The sequence below is a fragment of the Sinohyriopsis cumingii genome, chromosome 5 (genome assembly GCF_028554795.1).
Source record: "Sinohyriopsis cumingii isolate HCF-2022 chromosome 5, ASM2855479v2, whole genome shotgun sequence".
Taxonomy (NCBI): domain Eukaryota; kingdom Metazoa; phylum Mollusca; class Bivalvia; order Unionida; family Unionidae; genus Sinohyriopsis; species Sinohyriopsis cumingii.
In genome coordinates, this window is record NC_142965.1 from 58852958 (window position 1) to 58862934 (window position 9977).

The 9977-nt window shown below is 35.9% G+C and overlaps 1 long non-coding RNA gene across 1 annotated transcript; it reads left to right on the forward strand.

The window, feature by feature from the left end:
- The first annotated feature begins 3341 nt into the window (after positions 1-3341).
- On the forward strand, positions 3342-6823 carry LOC149799247 (uncharacterized). The gene is made up of 2 exons (XR_016420881.1): positions 3342-3675; positions 6477-6823. It is a non-coding gene; the product is annotated as an uncharacterized LOC149799247 (long non-coding RNA).
- Positions 6824-9977: the final 3154 nt, after the last annotated feature.

A 9977-nucleotide genomic window follows, 5' to 3' on the forward strand; every position in this document is an offset into this window, starting at 1 on the left:
TTAAGCCAAACAGAAAGTACAACTCTTACATAATGCACCAATCACAGCTAGTGTTTTTCTTTAATTCTGAATGCAATGTTCCATACACCTTAAGCTCCGCCCACCTGGACTTGCGCAATTGGTACCGTTATACCTATAGCAAATCTTAATTTTTCCAATAATCTGTGAAATAGTTCGGGACTGTATAAGTAACAAATAGACTTAGTCTCACTTGTGAAAAACAATTTGATGAGGTACTAAGCTATGTGTTATATGAATGTGTATAGAAATCTCATTGAGCTGTTTGAACTATTGTTTTCATACTTTTGCTTCACCATCAAAATCATCTTTTGAAATAAAATGAATTCTTTCAACTATGAGTTGTATCTTATTCATATCAGCACTTATTGAACTTAACATAGGTGATGTGGGATAAATCACATTATGTCATATTATGTAATAACTAGGTCAAAGGTCAATGTACCAAATAGTATGTACCTGTCCTACTTCAAAATGTACAATTCACCTAAAAGAAAGGAATTTATATTTGTTTGGTAGGTGCAGAACTTAACATCAGAGACAGGTGGACATGACCCAATCTTATTATAAAGTATAAGCTTTGACCACTTTACACTATCTGCAGATACAAGAGGTCACTAACCACCAGTCCTCACACAAAGGTCCACCTACCCATCCTCTTTGTAACACAAATAGTAAGCTTTCCTCCTTTGTAATGTGAATAAAATTGTTTCAGTAAGCCAATCAGTCACCAAATATAGTAAATCGCAGCTTCTAAGTGGTTATGTTGGATTGGGGGGTGAAATTAGGGGAATAAAATACAGAAAAATGCCAAATATAAACACTAAGTATAGCACATCAAATGGAGTTAAAAACAGGAGGAAAGTGTTTATCTAAAAGGGAGAGGTAGCTTATGATAAAGGAATTAAATGAGGCAAAATCAGCAATGCGAAAAATGAGAAGTGAAAGTTTCATGACCTTACCTTGGACAAATATATGGGGCAGGACCCAACAGGTCCAAGGACAGCCCAAAGGCAACTGTGCTATAACATCCCTTACATGTACCCAAATTTCAAGAGAAGTTGTGTTCATTTCCATCTAATATAAAAGGGTGAATAATTTAGATAATATAGATACATATAAAGTATATTTCTTCTACATAAGAATTTAATAATAATTGGCATAAGATGGAGAGAAACTTATCTCAGATCCAAGCAGAACATACCTTATCAGTTTTTAAGCTTGTAAACTTTACTGTGAGAAATTATTAAATTGCTTCTACTTACATTTGCATCAAGATTGAGGGCTAATATAATACTTCACAAATCTTCTCTTTATTTTCATAACCAGTCACTGAAAATGTGAGATTTCCTTGAAATGTTAAGACTGGTGTAAGGGAGATAACTGAATGACATATATGAGGTGTGGTAACCTCTAATACATTATCCATGTAATTGTGGTAACCTCTAATACATTATCCATGTAATATAGATGAGTTCATCAACAACCTGTATTAACTTCATTGCAATTAAATTATCTCAAAATACATTACTGATAAAGTGAGAACCTAACATTTAGACTCCTATATTTAGTGAAGACCTCAAGAGTCATGTCATTTTAATTTCTAAGATGACGCAGCTCTTTCATATCACATAGTTCATATTTTCTACAATGCCGGCATGTAGAGTGCAGCCTTCCATAACCATGCAGATATCATCTCATGCCAATTTGCATTCTTGCGATGGGATGCAAAGTTTCAAGAACAGTGTGGATTTGAATGGAATGAATACACACTGTGTGACTAAAATGGTTATCATTCTGTAATGTTGGACCAAACATGGAAATTCCACAAGAGCAGCTTGACAGAAAGAAATAGGATTAATTGAAAGTCAATAGTAGATTATAATTGGGCTTATACAAATGCTGACTTAAGGAAACTGTTCTTGTTTGTTGGTATTCACTGCTTCTTCAACAAAAGGGAATGCAAGAGAACTGAACTAACTACATGAACAATTTCAAAGCAGGAGAATGTAAAAAAAAAAAAAAAGGACAATTAGAGCAGGACAATTCAAATCAAAATGGGAAGGAATTCCATATCCTTAATAAATTACCTAAAAATTACTCATGCCAGAATATCCCACATGGTACAAGTGATCTATGTACTTAGAGTGTTCTCTATCCTGGTTTATGGCATGCCTTACAAGAACAAGATAGCTGTTTTTGTACGCATGATTTTTCATCTTTTGCAGGTAAAATAGCCAATATTTGGCCAAAATCAACTATATTATGTTTACATAACTTATTTTATTGCATGCATTCCAATCTAGGAGGTAACAGCACATACATAAAGGCATCAGGTAACACAAGCCTATATCTATCATAGCTATAGTTATCAAAAGTCCCCATCCAAAGCCATCTTGTGCTATTTTCTTAAGATTTCATACATTTTATTCTTAAAGAACTTTCAATATTTGACCAAAACTGTTCAGCACACATTTGTTTTCCTACATCAAACTAGTATAGTTCATAAATGCCGCCCACATGTATGCGTTTCTATGGATACACTGTGAGGCTATTCTTTCCTTTAGGTATCACGGTACCAATTGTTTTTCCATATACCTCAATGCTAATGTTTTGTGAAATAAATATACTTTCTGTCCTACTTGGGCATGCATGTCACACACTGTCATATAGAACAATGCTAGGTTGTCAATTTGACAATGACATAACCAGGTACTCCATTGCATTTAAGAGAGATAACTCTACTGGAACTAGACAGGGGTAAGAGTTATCTAGTCACAACAAGCACATTTTCAGCCATGTGTACCATATTTTAAAAAAATCATAAAAAATACAACATATGATCTAGACAGAAATTAACACAAACTCACATGTTGCCAAGAGGCTCAACTTTCTTTTAAGCCAAACAGAAAGTACAACTCTTACATAATGCACCAATCACAGCTAGTGTTTTTCTTTAATTCTGAATGCAATGTTCCATACACCTTAAGCTCCGCCCACCTGGACTTGCGCAATTGGTACCATTATACCTTATAGATCAGTACATTGTACCTTTTCCCACATGGTTTCAAATCTCAGACTTGACCAATGTGGGTATGTGAGAAAGCTTGCCAGTAACTTTCCATGGGTCAATGGTTCTTCTTGGGAGTTTTCCCAGGTTCTTTCTCCTCCAGGTATACTGACATACAGCCTATTATGTGCTGAAAAATGGTGCTATGCCCAAAACAATAACAGCAACATGTTCATGGTTAGAATGTAAAAAAAAAGCTCTGATAAATTAATCACTTTAATAAATGGGCATGATGTCATTAGAATTCATCAGCAGGTACCTTGAGCACTTAAAAGAAGACCTGCCAACTTGCAAACAGGCCTTAAAGTCCTTAACAACAGCGTGACATGTTTGCAACTGATACTCTGTTGTGGACATATAAACATGACATTGTGGTAAAGACCACGTGAGTCATTTGCCCCCATCATATACTTCCTTTAGATGTTCCATTATTTTTTGCCAAAATCCTTATGATGTCCCTATATGGTCACCTGCTAATTTTTCTTACAAATCTTCTTACAGGAGAAGGATAAGAAGGCACAGACTGATGACCACATTGGTCACTTGCCCCCATCATAGACTTTGAAATTCTGTACAGAATGAAGAAGGTACCAAATGTATAAATCACACTTTGCATAATAAGGAGAAAATGGGCATTATTTGCAACCAATGGACTCGACGGTTATAGAATTATTAGGTGGCCTCTTGTCTGGAAATAAAGTACCATTATGTATGTATCAGACATTAAATAAAATTATGTGACTTTACAGAAAACACGTTAAAATTTGTTTTAGTGATACATAAAAGGCAGACATTGTGGATGTAATATTTATGGAAATTAACAAGTCTTGTGTGCAATGAAAGTACTTAAATATGAAATTAAAACAAAGTAAATCAAAGTAGCAGCTAGCAAGATTTTAAACTAAGTAACAGAAGAAGGTAACACCAAGTTGAGTAAAATCAATAGATAATTTATTTCTCAAAATTAGAAAGCGTAAATTTAAGAATGACTTAAAGTATTGTGAACTAAATTCCAAAATGATCCTTAAGGTCCTATCACAAGTCCAAAAGTACGGAATGATCCAAATGAATTCAAGTAGTCCTGAATGTTCCGATGTGCTACAATGATTTATCCAGAATGTCTTTGAATGAGTTCTCAATAATCAGAAAGTAGTTTTTAATACAGTCAATGAGCATTTTATTAACCCCAGTGAATGATTTAAATAATTCCTCTCAACTTGTATCTTAACACAACTTCAGACTTTGATCATTAATTCCCAAAGACTGGTATGAAACAGGAATGACGACTTTGTTTATAAAGGTCCTTTTTATACAAATTGTTAACTGACCTTGACACAACAAAATATCCTGGAAAACTTCTAATGGAGAAATTCACTAGTTTGTACAGAAGATTAGAGCTTGAACAAACATTTTTGTTAGCATCAAGTTAACAGTTACAATCATGGACAAAAGTTGGCTATGTAAACATGTTGTTTACAAATTATCATTATCTTAAGTAAAATGTACAATGATAGACAAAAGTTAAGTACACATTATAGATATACACATCAACTCTGTTTTCTATGTTACTCAAATATATGGACAGCTGAAAACATCAGCAGGACAAGTGATTTTTCAAAAGTCTTGGGACCCATTTTCACATGAGTATATGAAAAGGCATCCAATTTCAAGTTTGAAGGTGACATGGTGATTCGTATTCTCTGGAATAATGGTTCAAGTTTTCCAGTAGTGGTTGTATCTTCTATTTCAGTGAATGGATTTTCATTAAAATTTTTGTCTCATTTACAGTGCAAAAGCTGAGACAGCACTTATGATCTCTGTTTGCCTTTCCATCTGATCCACGTTGACTTGTGTATTTTGTATAATAGATCAATTGTGATGAAATGTAATGGGGTCAAATGACCAGTTTTACCCATATCAATTTGTTGAAATTTGTGGAAGTAGGCATGTTGCACTGTATTGCTTCATATCAGAGTTGGAAAAAAATAAACTTGATGGTGAATCAAAAGGACAAGATGATAGTTTTTAATGGTACAAAATTTTGTAGGAATGATTTTGAAGTATATTCTGTCACGGTCAATGTGACACATAACCATTAAGATTGATGTATGGGCTAAACTTAAAATAAATTGCTGACTGCAAGGGATAGGATCTGCTCTGTTTGGGGCATGGATTGAATTTTAGTTAGACTCGATTCAATAACGATCTGAAAGATGTGAATGTAGCATTAAGCATGGAAAGTGACAGGAATGAGACAAGCCAGAGAAAAAAATTTGAGAAATCTTGGGCCATTTGAAACTGGTTTTATTGAATGATATTTTCCAGAATAGTTATTAATAAAGGAAGACTAGAGTGGGTTATTCTGATATCAGTGGGAGTGTTAACAATTCTGGTGATTAGAGAAAGTAAGCCTGATTAGCTAAGCTAAATGAGGGCATGTCTGTTTGCAGATGGAATTCAAGGTTTTAAGTAATCGCCTTCATGATATTAGTCAATCTTGAGTTTTTCTGCCAAAAGGCTCAAAGATCAGGAAAAGTACTTTTGTCATTAAATAAATTGTCCAAGGGACAGGGGGTAAAAAAATTTATAGAGACCTGAAACCAAAGAAGAGACAGAGTGAATTCTCTGATGATAAGCAACTGAGTGCTCAGGAAGGCACAGAGGTTTTGCCTGAATTGCATACAATATGTGCATTGGCGTAAGTTTGTAATTATTTGCTGAATTACTCATTTTAAAGTCATGCTTCAATTTTCCTCTAGTTCAGAAGTTAAATGCTTACATGCATTTTGTCTCGAATATTGTATGACTCATGGATTATATGAATTTGTTTGAATGGCCTCGTTCAGATGTAATATAAATCATGTACTATAGGAATTTCATGAATTTCTTCTGATATAAATTGTGAGAAGTAACTTATCTATCATTTATGACTTAAATGATTTGTATCATGTATGCTGAGAATTGATTTGTATGTGTCTGGAAATGTACATCACTGAATCGCTATTAGGAAAGTAAGGTAGTAAAGACAAGGAGTGAGTTCCATTAATTCATTTGTGAAATTAAGTGGTAAATTCTTTTCAACTGAGAATCGAAGGTGTTAGCATTAGGAACGTGTATCAACTGACAGTTCAGCTAGTAATTTATAACCACAGAGGGATGTAATGGTTATCTAACAGGTCTAATTATGTCATGTGCCAGAGGAGATCAAGACATTAATTTATGATGGTATGGTTTGTATATCAGTATCTAATTTGGAATTGATCATATTAGCTTAGTCCTGTGGAATTGCGATGCGACAATATCTGACCTAAATTAGTGGGAATAGTGTTGATCCCAAGAGAAAAAAACTGACACTTATTTTGTTTGGATATTACATTTTTATTTGAAGGACAAACAGCTTCATGATGTACTGCACAGTGGAAATGTGCACAATCAACAACCAAGACAGTTAATAACCTGAAGAGATTGGAGAGAGAGAACGATGAACTACGGCAATGCCGACCTATCACTGACAGTGATTTGAAAAAGTCCAGAAGCAACCAGGTGATGCTGACATTTTGGGAATTTGAATTCAATGAGTTACTCGATTATATGATGAAATTTGTTTTATCAATGTTACAGAACGGTTAATTGAATTTCACATGAGTTTTTAACTCTGCTTCTAAGAGGACGTTCATACAAATGTCATATTGAATTTAATTTTGTTTATGTAATTGATTAAATTGTTATATTTTTCATATGGGGTTCGTGTTGTTCTATTTTAGATCTCAGCTCAGATCTCTGTTATTCCTTCCGTATCAGGGGACCGGAGTGGCCGATTGGTCTAAAGCGCTCTCCGTTACAGATCACTGCCATTTCACCTCTGTCTGCGTGGGTTTGAGTCTCGAATTCCGCCAATGTGGGTATGTGAGAAAGCTTGCCCGTAGCTTCTTGTGGGTCGGTGGTTCTTTCCGGGTTTTTCCCGGGTTCTTCCTCCACCATTAATACTGGCCGCCATGTATAGCCTATCATGTGCTGAAAAATGGTGTTAAACCCTACAACAACAACAACCATCCGTATCATGTTTTATTTTATTGCTTACTTGATCTGGGCAATAACACCATGGTCGATCACCTCCTATATAACATAAACCAAAACCCATAAGGAGGAAGGAATCTTTCACATCATCTCCCACTGCGTGATATAGGTGTTTGGTTTTGATAGGGAAATAAGGAGAATTAGAAGAAAATATGTAAGAAAAGAAACTGAACTGACTTTTGTTTTGTTCACTGCATCTCGGCTGTCAAAATCGTACTATATGAATGTTTTGAATACAATAATGAGTGTATCACTGTGATCTACATTTTGATGTTAGGACTGCTGCACACCAGCAAACATCATTTTTTTTTTTTTTTTTTTTTTTGGTACTGAGTGTGCAGACATTAATGGATTTTCGCAACAACAAAAAATACCATTGCTTGAGACCTAATGCCATGTCCAACGAGGTAGAAAACTGAATACCTGCACAATAGATGCAGTCAAGTATAGAACCATCTCCAAAAGCAGACAATTTTTACAACATTGTCATTTGTAAATGGGAGTTAATTTTAGTGGATTTTAGCTGAAATGACTCTACTAATCTAAATTTATACAGACTGTTTCAAAACCTAACCAGGAGCTAGCGTCACGTATTTATATTGTGTACTGTGTATAATCGCACGGACAAGATATGGTGGTTATTTTTGTATTGAGTATTATGTTCGCAAGATGTTTCCTGTTGCCAAAAACACGGGAGCATACACTGGAAAACAGTTACACGATTTTCACTGTCTTTAAACCAGTTACCTGCTTTGGCACGCTAAAGTCTCGATTCTGTATCTACACGAAGTTGTCGGTGGTTTTCTATTTCCGGTAACACGGTCTCGAATTCTGTCATGCTAAATATTTTAGCCTCGATAACTGTCGAGCAGACTATACTACCCGTACTAAGACAAATTGTGCTGCCGCGAGAAGTTTCGAATTCGTAAATGTAATCGTGTCGATAATGTTTTACCAGCACCGCCTTTGACACTGGTTAAAATCAATATGGTCCCGACAACAATTCCGAGTGGTATTGCTATTATGATTATCGTGGTTGCTACTCCCGCCACAACCAGATCAATGGTGGTTGCCATATCAATATCAAAAATACATTCTACAACCACACATCTCTTAGCTATTGTTCGGATCCAGTTATTTTTTAACTTCGGTATTTTTGAGGGTCTATCACAGTTCCACTGTTAATAATGTGATTATGAATAGCTATACACTCTCGCCTTCTTTGTTTTTAACACACACATGCACGTCTAACAATTTTTATTCATCTTTTTTCATGTACAACTTTCATACAATCATAGAAAATATATACTTCTTGAATAGTCCCCGACGAGTGTGCGTTATTGGGTCTTGGCATTACGTTCACATACAACCATAATGATTATGTCAAAACAATCTTTGGAAAAAAGCGTTCTTGTCTTGGGCCAATTGTTTTTAGAGGGATAAGTGCATATTTGTAAATTAACACTCGAGATTTTTCTCTTATTGGTTGAGTTAATTTTGGTGCTGTCATGTTGAACATCAATTGTTGTATAACACAATCATGCCTTCGTAATGCGTCCGATGTTGCATGAAAAATACTATGAATCCAACGCTGGTTCAAACAAGAAGTGATAGAGCTGCTATCTCTGGAACTTGTGTTCGGTGGTAAGCAAACGAAAGTTTACGTTGCGGAAATCCTTGGATCTAACTTAAGGTCGGCGGTGATACCGCTGCTGCGTTAACAAAACTAAGCGGGACACAGTGGAATAAATACCCAGGTGAAAAGCACATCTTCAAATACAATTATTGTGTTCCTGGAACAGGAATGGACATGCGACTTGATTTTAACAATCGACCGAAGCCTGGAAAAGAAAACAATACACCACGTCAATATTGCACATTACCAACACGGTTTCTCGTACAGGTATCAGCGAGTGATATGCGTGTGCGGTCAATCTGTTGCTATAGATCTCGTCCATTGCAAGATTACGATCAGCCTACACTCGTAGAATGAATCGCGGATGGATCATGAAACAGGCAAGAAAGTTAGATTCTCGTTGGAGGTTAAACTGAATATAACAGTCATAGATAAGAAAAGCGTATCTTCCAAACGGAATTTGTCCATATTATTCTTCAATCAGGGCGGTTACTGAAAAGGCATTGCTGCTGTTGAAAATTTAGTGAGCGAAGCGAAGGACAGTCACTAAGTTTCTCAAGCATGGTAGACCAAACAAACGTAGTGGCAAATTTACCTACCGGCACCAAAGAAGATATGCAGCGGATGGTATTGATGTTAAGAATGCGTTAAACATCATATTTGTTGCCACTAGGTACCAGGCAACGGAGATGATTACGTACAAAGATGAGAAAGTGTCGCAAATGTACCTTCTTGTATTTGCACACGTTCACCACTAACATGGCCGCGGCTGCTAAAAGTGAACCTGCTTGTTCATCTTTGACATATATCGCGATCAAACCATTGTGGAACGATTGTCCACATCAATACGCACACGAATTGCTAATGAATCGTAAAGAATGACTTTGCGAGTGAGTAACATGGCATAGCATGTTGAATAATGAAATTACACGCGCGATCGTGTTAAAACTCTATTGTGCAATTCGGAAGAATGCTGTAACTACTACCCACAAAATAGTTAGAAGGCGGGAGACGCTGTGCTACTGGCCCGGATTGATTTTCCGAGAGAGCTGACATGTTACTTTTTGGTGCAGTGTGAATGACGACCACGAGGAGCATCTGTGTGAGAGGAATTGCAAGTTACTCCCGGAGAAACAACAGAACAATCATCAGGTCTATTAGGAAATCGTAAGATGA